The sequence below is a fragment of the Rhea pennata genome, chromosome 2, assembly GCF_028389875.1.
Source record: "Rhea pennata isolate bPtePen1 chromosome 2, bPtePen1.pri, whole genome shotgun sequence".
NCBI lineage: Eukaryota > Metazoa > Chordata > Aves > Rheiformes > Rheidae > Rhea > Rhea pennata.
In genome coordinates this window covers 143,105,472-143,117,180 of record NC_084664.1, presented here as the reverse complement: position 1 = coordinate 143,117,180, position 11,709 = coordinate 143,105,472, and positions in this window count along the sequence as shown.

Here is an 11,709-nt window from a genome sequence, read left to right as displayed (position 1 = left end):
GCGCGCCGTAGCGTCGCGCTGTTCCTACGGCGACGGCGTTGCCGGCCGCTGGCGCCGTGCGTGTGCCGGAGCCGTTGCCGCGGCAACGGGCGGCGGCCGCCGGTATGGCGGCGCGGGGGGCGTCCCCGGGGCGCCGTGCGCGCCCTTTGCAGGAGCTCGTGGTGTCGCCCAGGCTCCGCGGGGGAAGCGGCGGGCCGGGGCCGGGGGCGGGGGCGGCCGCTCAGAGACGCCCGGGGCGCGGAGCGGCCGCGCTGGGCCGCCGTGAGGCTGGTTCCGCCGGCTCGCTCGGGCGAGCTGTGCTCACCGCCTCGCGCGCTTGGAGTGCTCCCAGGTGGAGACGCATGCACAGGCTTTATTAAGATGCAGGTTATTTTATAACTGTCACGAGTTTAACACGTTCCTTGTTGCTTTGCTGTTTTATAATAAACGCTTCTGGATTTCCCGTGCGCACCGCCTTCCTTGGCATTTCACCGTTCTGCCCAGCCTGTCAGGCTTCTCCGACTGACTTTCTTCACTTAAATATGCTTTATTTCATGAGAATACATAGCTACTATTTTTGTACTCAGACAACTGTAATTCTGCATATGTGAAAATAATTTGATTTATGAGATTTAGTCCAAATTCAGACTGTTCAAATTAACAGATTATTATAGCAAAGAAGTATGACTAGGGGCAGAATAAATTGCTTTATATTTTATTACCTAAGTGTACACATTACCCGGTGTGTAGATATGTATGTAATTATATATATTTATATATATGTGCACTATATATAGTTGGAGACCTGTCCATTTCATTATTTTAAGTTCTTTAGTGAATTACAAAGTAGATTGTGAATTTTTTTTTAGAAAGTGAAACTTGGCCTTTCTACACCTAAGTTTAGGAATAACATATTTTATTAAATTATTTTTCTTTATGTATTAAACGCAAGTTAATTGAAGAAGTCCTTAAAGCTTACTGCTAGATTAATTAAATATATATATATATATTTACTGTACTTTAAAAATACTTCTAATCTATGTTAGATAATAATCATTCAAAAGCATTTCATGAGAAATGATCCAGTTCTCTGATCATCTTTGTAGCCCTACACTGGACTCTCTCCAGTAGCTCCATGTCTCTCTTGTACTGGGGAGCCCAGAACTGGACACAGGACTCCAGATGAGGCCTCACCAGGGCTGAGGAGAGAGGCAGGATCACCTCCCTCCACCTGCTGGCAACACTCTTCCTAATGCACCCCAGGAGACCATTAGCCTTGTTGACCACAGGTGCACATTGCTGGCTCATGCTCAGCTTGTCCACCAGGACCACCAGGGTATTCTTTGTAGAGCTCCTTTCCAACAGGTCAGTCCCCAGCCTGTGCTCATGCGTGAGATTATTCCTCCCTAAGTGCAGGACTGTGCAGTTCCTTTTACTGAGCTTCATGAGGTTCCTCTCCACCCAACTCTCCAGCCTGTCCAGGTCCCTCTGAATGGCAGCACAGCCTTCTGGGGTATCAGCCACTCCTCCCCGTTTGATACCATCAACAAACTTGCTGAGGAGGCACTCTGTCGGGAATAAACTGAATAGGATTGGAGCCAGTGCTGGGGGACATGGCTAGCTGCGGGCTTCCAACTAGACTGCACCACTGAGCACAGCCCTGAGCTCTGCCATTTAGTAGGTTTTCAGTCCACCTTGCAGTCTGCTCATAGTATCTATAATGTCACTTGCGCTGACTTTTCCTCAGGTATCAGTTACATACCCACAGGTGGTGATACATGTATGCAGCAAACTGTCTGATACCTGTCACACATCACTAATATCTTTGAAGTGTAAGATCTGCAATATTTAATAGAACTGGTGATCCACAATTTTTTGATGCTGTGCTTTTGATAATTATTTTGTTTCATATTGCATGGGAAAGCAAATATTTCTTAAAATATACTTACTGAATTATATGATTTTCAACATGACATAGGTGTCTTTTCTTCTACTTGAAAAATGACTGCTTTATTGGCATTTACAAGAAGAGCTAAAGGAATTATTTTTATAGTATTGAAGCTGTAATTTTTACAATCCATCCATATAATGATTTTCTGATCAGGTATATGTGAAGAAAATAGGGTTAAACATATTATTTAGTGTCTTTACTTGGCACTATTTGAACATAGTATTAGAACTTCATATTATGTTTCCCTGGTTATGACATCAGTTTGATAAAACATGCATACATAAAGAGATTAAATGTGTTTAAGTGAAGAGTCAAGGATGTGTTTTGACTTAGATAATCACTCCTTGTTGTCAAGATGAGTCCAGTCACTCTTTTCCATCATTGCTAATCCAACCATAGTCTTGTCTATTCCACCGGTATAAAAGCAAGCAAGACAGTGCACATGGAACTGTGTGTGCAGCACTTGCAACGTTTCGTAGAGCAAAGATTGTATCTCTTAGAAATTCTGAGATTCTAGGAAAAGCAGCAATCACGTTAAAATAATAGTCTTGATAGGAAGCATTTTTGACTCCCTCTGACCCCCCCCCCCACCTCCTTGAATATTTCTGCTTTGGACTTTGATGCAAGTAGCCTTCCATAAAACAACAGATTCATTCAAAATTCTGAGTATGAGTTATGATCATGTGAGGACGTATGCTTTATTGTATAGTTTAGAGGAACTGAATTTGAAGACTGGGTATGATGAACTAGTGATTTAAGAAGAAAATTAGTTGTTAAAAATGCTATATTTTCTAATGAAAAATAAAGGAAGTAAAATGACAACTAGAGTTATGTGTTTGTGGAAAGGTCAAGAGTTGAGAGATCTGTAAATATGAATATTCAACATCAATTATATATACTAATGACTAAGAATTTTTTTTCTGAATAGATGTATTAGAAAAATTGGTAATTTTGAATCTGAACAACAGTAGACTTAAATGTCTTCCTCCATAAATAAACAAGTTTAATTATGATGTGGTGAAGTCTAACCTGTAGCTCTATAGTTTTTAATGGTGTGCATATTAGCTCAAAATACAGTATTTACAGGTATTACATGTATCATTTATCTGCGTGCAACAACTGCTAAAACTACTGCTTTGGACTATTGGGTAAATTTATGATATCTTTTAGCATACAACTGAGTATGAAGAAATAAAATCTTAGTGCTTCAATAGAACAGCTCTAAATAATTTTAAAATAATCTACAGCATTTTGACATTTTTATCTGATTTTCCTTTTGCCCTAATGTCCTACTGTAGTAATTACATGGTTTAAAGAAAATATAATCTGCATTTCAGTTTGTGACCCTGAAATGGGAAAAATCAAGTGCTGAAGCTTTTATATTGCTGATTGTATAATAAATTGGAAAAAATATTTCCATTGCTAAAAAGGAAAGAATTCTTAATACTTTATTTGGCACACTTACTTCATTGCTGATAATAGTGATGGTGTTCTAGAGAAATGGTTTTGACAGCCCCTTTAAGTCTAGGCATTTCATGTGTCCATAAATCAAGTAGATTACAACACGGCTAAAACACAGGGAAGAGGGGAGTTTGTTTCACAGCAGCTTGCCTTGTGGTAAAAGATGTCACTAGAGGCATTTCTTGCCTCCTGTCCATGATCTCCTTTTTTAGCAGTAAAATGTTTAGGGATATTTCTAGGAAAACTTGCAGAATTTATGGTTTATTAAACTGTTTTACCTATGCTGCTGATGTGACAGACTCCAGGGAAAAAATAAGAAAGGTCAAATTTCAGATCTATGTATAAAGAAGTTCCACCTGAATATAAGGAAGAACTTCTCCACTGTGAGAGTGACAGCGCACTGGAACAGGTTGCCCAGAGAGGCTGTGGAGTCTCCTTCTTTGGAGTTAGTCGAAACCTGCCTGGATGTGACCCTATTTAACATGCTCCAGGTAGCCCTAGTTGAGTTGGGGGTGTGTGTGGGGGGAGGTGAATTAGATGATCTCCAGAGGTCCCTTCCAACCTCAGCCATTCTTTGATTCTGTAACATATATCTGCTGCTACTCTGTCTCTGAGAGTAAGGGGTGCTTGCAGCAGTGTGACTGGACAAGTTGATAATGTGGGAGGTGGCGCCCATGGGCTATGAGATGCTTGTGTGCAGTATTGTTAGGACTTATAACGGTGAAATCATCCTCGCTAAATGTGCTGCCAGCAGATGGAGCAGCGCCACTGCCTCCTGTGGTTGGTTTGGGGACTGTGGATCTTGGCCAACTGTGCAACCTTGCCCCTTCACCAGCTGTAACTGGGCATCTTACAGTTTATGAGTTCGCTGATGTGCAAGTCGAGTGAGTGGAGATAGGCAGCGCCTCTTACACGGATGATGTGGGAGGCTGCAGGACGCAGACAAGTGAGCTGCGTATGTTCCCGGGTGTCCTGGTCAGACGTACAGCAGTAGCATCTTCAGGGGTGCTGCACCCTTCGTGTAAAATCAGTGACTGCTGAGGACTCCAGAGATACCCTGAAGACCGTGGTGAGTGAGAATGACATGTTAGAATACCTCAGCTGCGTTCTCTGAACAGTCTAAAAGACAACTGTTTGGGCCATTATTTTCTGGACCATGAAGTTGTAAGTACTTTTTTATTTTCAATTCTCAGAGACATGCTACCCTACTCTATCCCCTAGCTGATCTCCTGTGATATATTTGTTAATGACAAGCAGACCATGTTGATTACTTAATCTCTGTAAGTAGCTGAGCAGACTTAAAAATAGCATGTGAAATATAGAAGGCATTTCTGCTTTCTTTGGCTCCAGTAAGAACACTAATCCACAAATTCCTTTGTTTTGAGAGACTTTAATAAAACCAGCCAGACAAGTTATGATTGATCACTATATGCATATGGTATGAATACTATTAAATACAATTAACATCCTTAGCAACTGCCTCCATATGTTGTAAATATGTATATCATAAAAAGAATTGTTCACTTACAGAAAAAATCTTGAGAAAAATTCCACATAAACTGACATAATCTGTATGTTCCACATTAAATACATCAGAAGTGTTGATCCTCCTTGCTGACGAGAAAAATTGGAGTGCTTAAGCTTAAATAGTAACCAGATAGAAAATATTTATTGAGAGCTGTTTTCTGGAAAGGCTCTCTGAACTTCTTTCTGCAACTGTCTTGTCATGATACCTGAAGAGACTGAATTCATGAAGAATTTGAGGATACTGCATCAAGAAAAAACTTAAGGGATCTTTCAGATGTGAGTATTTTTTAAAGCAAGATTTTTTTTCCTTTTGAATAGCAGTGTTGTCTTAGGAAAACATTTGAGCAATATATATTTATAATGATTACACAAGTCATGAAAACACACTTTAATAATTGCATTCTGGAATGTATTTAAAGACTTTTGAGGAAGTTAAGGATCTGGAGTTTTTAATTTATCTAGTAATTATTCCATATATATGTATATACATATACATACACACATACATACATATATAAACCCATAATATTCAAAATAGGAACAAAGCCTCAACAGTACAAATAGGCAAGTAGGGCCAAGTTTTCAGAGGACTACAGTTCAAACTCATTATGTTTGTGAACTTAGGTTTGTTCAGATGACCTGATTTGCATCTTATTTGCTGTAGTTAGGTTTTACTTTTGTATGTGGAAAAATCATTCTGTCGCCACCAGACCCATTCAAGGAAGCATCAGATGTTGTGTGTTGCCACTAAAACTAGTTGTAAAGTCAGCATTTGGGTACTAACACTGTACCTTGCCTGTTATTAATACACTTTCATTAATTGGAACTGTGAGTCCTTTTTTATGATCAATAATATATGCATCATTGAGAAGAAAATAAAGTTTTGAACATGCAAGGCTTTTTCCTGTTTCAGAATGATAGTATTTATTGAATCTGATTTACATTGCATATTCAGCAGTTATCTTTGAGTTATATATTATATTTAACCTGCAAAGTCAGTAAAAAACTGAAATGAACCTCATTGCTGCTAAACAGAAAATATTTAAAAAAGCCCCACAGATGTTAATAGCTATATATCTTGGCTGCTCCTTGGAACTAATGTTTTAGCTGGTAATGAAAATGCTTTAAAAGTACTCACCTGAACTATGCATTTGTTCCTATCTCATATTCTCACAGATTTAAGTAATTACATTAAGAAATGAAAATTAAGTTATGAATTGGAGACTAATGGTAATTTCAGATGTGCAGAAGTCTTATATAAGAGTCTTTTGTTACTTCACTTGAGCTTGTGATATGTTAACCTGTAGGCTGCTTAAGCTTCCCATGCAGTGAAGAGGAAAGTTATAATGAGAAAAATGAAATATTGATGCTACAAGCAGTTTATGCAAGACAGAATGTGGTGCTAGAAGAGATCCTTGGGAATTTTGAACAATAATTTTATCTTTTGCTGTTGAAGAAAATATCATTCTTTTGCTAATTCATTTTTGTCACTGTGAGCCAGCTCTGTCGCCTTTGAAAGGCTGTGGCAATTGTGGACATTCTTCATATCGGGCTTGATACCGGGGCCGACACGCTTTACCATCTTCATTAATAATCTGGATGATGGGACAGAGTGCACCCTCAGCAAGTTTGCAGATGATACAGAATGAGGAGGAGTGCTTGACAGACCAGTAGGTCTGCTGATATTCAGAGGGACTTTGACAGACAGGAGAAATCTGCAGACAGGAACCTCATCAAGTTCGACAACAGGACATGCAGAGTCCTGCACCTAGGGAGGAATAACCCCAGGCACTCGCACAGGCTGTGGGCTAACAGGCTGGAAAGCAGCTTGGCAGAGAAGGACCTGGGGGTCTGGCAGGGCACCAATTAACCATAAGGCAGCAATGTGCCATTGCATCATAAAAGGCCAGCAGCATCCTCTCGTGCATTAGGAAGAATAAAACCAGCAGGTTAAGGGAGTTGATGATTCCCTTCTGTTCAGGACTGGTGAAGCCACACCTGATGAGGTGTGTAGGAGTGGAACTGCATTTTTTTTTTTTTTTAAGTTTAAAAGATGCGTCCCTAAGGGTATAGGGTTTGTGAGGTTAGGTGGGTGTGCAGGAGGTGGCAAAAATTGCTTTTTGAATTAGAAAATAACTGAACTGAGACATTGGCACCAGGAAGACGTATGTGTATTCAAAATTTGCATATCAGTGGGTCCCCTGCGTTGCAGGATAGGTGGTGAATTGTCCCATATGATAGCCCTTTAGAAAAACTTCTTAGTTACAGAGATTTTTATACTGGAGCTGGATGCTCTTGAACAGTTGTAGAGATATAACATTGCTGGGATTAGAAAAAAAATAGGTGGATAGCTTGCAGGACTGGGGTGATGGATAGAGGCTCCTCAGGAAGGAGGGAAGATGAGGAGGAAAGGTTTGCGCCCTATGAAGAAGAGCAGCTCAGATGCTTAGAATTCTGCTCTGGAAGAGATGACAGGCCTGTTCATAGCTTAGGGGGCCAGGGTCAGAAGGGCATCCAAAAAGGGGGTGAGTGTCTGCTACAGACCAATCAATAAGGAAGAGAGGGTGTACAAAGCCTTTAAAAACAACTGGAAGTGCCGTTAAAAAATTCAAGAAGCTCTATAACAACAGTTTGCTGGCTGCAGACCCTGCATCCAGGGCCTACCTCTGATAAACTGATTGCATACAGGACTTCTCAGGTACATTGTACTCATACAAAATAACAAGGGGAGACCATTTCAGTGTGCAAAAGATGCAAATTCAAGATACCAGAATTCTAGTAGCTTAGACGCAATTGAACACCACCTTCTTAATCCTTTTCCAAAGTATGCAGACTTTCTTCTGTATGTTCCAGATTTAATATTTGAGACCTTTTTCTGATTATACTTACTACAGGCTCAACTTTAAAATAAGTTGAGCTGATAGTTCAATTCTTTCCTAAATAAAAATACTTGAAAATACAGATAAAATAGCAGGTTGAAGTAGATTTAAAAAGGACACACCAAGAAAGATAAAGGTCAACAATGCATGGCTGTAATTTTACAACAAAATAAATGTTTCCTTGAGGAGCACTTTAATAACTGTATTATTTAGACAAGGTCAAGCATATTTTTTTCCAGGGTCATTTTTCCCCTTAAGCAATTCACAATTGTTGTTTTACTGGATTTTTCATACAGCAGTTAAAGTCTTCCATTTACTTCATTTGCCTTGAATCTGGAAAGAAAAAAGCACATTCTAAACTGTGATTCATCTACAGATATTTCAGTGTTAACCTCATGTCAATATGTATGAATCAGAAGACAAAATTCTATTGACAAGGTTCTATACCACTTCCAACATTTAATTATTGCTACTGTTATTCAGGAACATATGAGGACCACTTAGTAAAGCAGCAAAAATTAAAAACAGATACAATTCTGTCAAAATAGTACATGTGCGGCTACATTATTACAAATTATTTAATCAAATTAAAGCCTGTAATGATTAATTTATATTGAAACATGAGAAAGATTTTATTCTATTTCTTCTCAATCTCAATTTTCCAAACTGTTTTTTTCTGCTATACAGTTTATTTGAGAGAGGCATATCTGCAGCGATTATTGTGTAACTATCTCTGATTTACTATAGTTTGAAAAAACATTTTGTATGCTTTCTTAAAAGATCTTTGGACATAATTTTCAAATGAGGATTTTTTCTTTCTGTTTTTCAAAGGGAATCTCACTGTATTTGTCTTAAAATGCTGGATGCTGAGATAGCAATAACCAGGCAGTTTTGCCACTTCAGTTTGTGTGATCTATATCACAAATTAAAAGGCAAAATAATGGAAATAGAGACGTAAAGAAAAAGATAGATGCTCTATGCAGTATGTTACAGTAAAGCTATTCCTTTGCCAAAATTTAGGGGCACGTAGTGCTTCTAGTACTTCTAATAAATGGTTCACATATTTCAATCAGACAGCTAATCCTCATTTGCTCTACTAGATTATTCTTGCCACTTGAATGGCAGTTTACTGGAGAGTTAGAAATTGTCAAAATCAGCCTATTTAAGACCCAAGATAATCAGAATACCTGAAATTAATATATTAAAATATTTCTTACTTGACTGATTTTAGAGGTATTTAAATATTTGTTACCTATAACAGATACTGTAAAAAAACAGATTAATTTTAATAGTATACTCTCTCAGAAGCAAAACCTTTCTTGCTTTCCATTTTAAAAATGAAAGTTAAATTATTAAAAGTTGGGAATTTATTCATTAAAATGCCATACAAAGAAATTATATATTGACAATAATATATCTCATTATAGTAAGTAATAATGGAAGTGACTTAAAAATTATGGAAGCAACTTCACTTCTAATTTTGTTGTGGTACAGCTAACAAACATTTGCTTTTGACATACAGAATTCTGGGAATACATAATCCGTAACTATACTGAATAACTGAATTTAAATTATAGTTAAAATTGTGAAACTATGATTCTGATTGTCACTCATCTGCCCATGAAAATATTAGAAAAATATTGTCTATGTTTATTTATTTATTTATTTTAGTTTATTTTCTCCATGAAAACAGTAGTTACACAAGTAGATTTCTGGAATTACTGCTGAATACATTACAGGCACCCAAGATCAAAGAGCATAACATTCTGTTCATTTAGTTTATGTCTTCAAAGATAGTTTAACCAAGTGTTTGAAGGACTATATACCAAGATTAGTGATATGTATTCATTCTCCTTTGTTTTTTTCCCCTAAGTAGAGTAACTGGTTTTAAAATAACACAAAGCAAAATGCAAAATGATGGAACTTGGAATTAGAATGTGGGTCTTAAAGCTTGGGAAAAAATTCATAACAAGGTTCTCAGTGGCCCAGATTATCAAAATGAGCATACTGAAGGTAGTTTACAGGAAAAAAAAAGTTAAATGCAATCATACTTTCCTAAAATTCAGTGGAAAACAGATGAATAAACATGAAGCACTAATTCCACGGTTAGATCCAGTTCTATGCACTATCGCAGAACACAGAAGGTTGGAAGGGATCACTGGAGGTCATCCAGTCGACATCCAGCTCAAAGCAGCAGATCAGATTATTAAGGCCTTGTCTAGCTGAGTTTTGAGTTTCCAAGGAACTGCACTTTGAGCAACCTGTGCCAGTGCTCAGCCACCCATGCTGAGATTTTTTTTTCCTGTTAAATCCAAGCAATTTCTCTTGCTGCAGCCTGTGCCTCTTGCCCTTTCACTGCATATCTCTGAGAAGAATCTGGCTCTGTTTTCTCTATAATCTCTAACCCCTTAAGTACTGGAAGACTATGTTTAGATCCCAGTATAGTCCTCTCTAAACTAAAATCTGAGCTCCTTCAGCTCTGCTCCTCCATCATTTGCTCCAGTATTCTAACGACCTTAGTAGTCCTCCTTGCTCCACTTTGTTAACACACCTCTTGTACTGGGAGACCCATAACTGGGCGCAGTATTCTAGATGTGGCCAGGTGGGAACAGTTACTTCCCTCTTGCTGATACATGCCCATTTGCAGTCAGTCTTCGTTACCATGAGGGTGCACTGATTCACCGTTTGCCAGGACTCCCAGGACCTTTTCTGCAAAGTTGTCTCCCCACCCACTTTGTCCCCAGTACTGTCTGTACTACTGCATGGGATTATTCTGTTCCTGGTGCCAGATTTTGAACTTGTTTTTGTCTAACTCAGGAAGTTCCTTTCTGCCCACTTCTTCCCTTCTTCCAAGGTCCCTCTTGACAGCACCTCTACCCCTCTGATATAATTACTACCTCTCCTCTTCCCAAGTTCGGTGTCACCCAGTAAATTGCTGAGGAAGCACTCCATCAAATCTTCAAGGTCTCTAATGAGGATGTTAGGCAATATCAGTCCCAAGAACACCAGCAATGCTACTTGAAACTGGCTGCCAGTTAGAGTCCGAACAACTGACAACTACCTTTTTCAAGCTAACGGGACAGATAATTTTGTAGTCACATTTTAATTCACCCAGCCTGTCCTGTTTGACTTCAGGGACGTTATGCGAGATCGAGTTGAAAGCTGTACTGCAGTCAAGGTAAACAGCATTCGTTGTTCTCCCCCATCCATAAAGCCAGTCATTTCATCTTGGAAGGCAATCAGATTAGCTGGGCACGGTTTACCCTTGGTACATCTGTTCTGGCTGTTTCTAATCAGCTTCTTGTCTTTTACATGCCTTGAAATGCTCTCCATGAGGACTTGCTCATGGTCACTGCAATCAAGGCTGCCACTATCACATCCCAGGCCAATTATTTCTTATTCCTGGATTAGCAAGTGCTGACTTGGCCTATCCAGTAAGTATGTAAAAAGCTGTCCCCGGTGCACTCCAGAAATCTCTCGGATTCCTTGCACGTCAGCATGTTGTCCTTCCAGCAGATACCGGAGTGATTAAATTTGCCTGTGAGCACCAGGGCCTGCAACCCTGGAAAGGTCACAGTAGGAAGGTTGCAGTTCTATGAAATTGTCGTACAACTCTATTTTCATGCAGATTGCTTGGAAAAAATAAGATTTTCTTTAAAAGCATACCAACTGGATTTTTTTTCCTGATCAAGAATGCCTCTCAATTCACAACCCTTTTTTTTTTTTTAATTGTCTTTATAAATCTTACGAGATGGAAAGCTGTTTAATACTTAACTCTAAAACTCAGTGGCGATGATAAGGCTGTGTTGAAAATAAATAGTGATAAGAGCGGAGACTGATCGTTGTTTCTGAAGTGAGAAGTAATAGTTTATAATATTTGAATAAATTACTTTAAATCTTAAATAGTGAGAT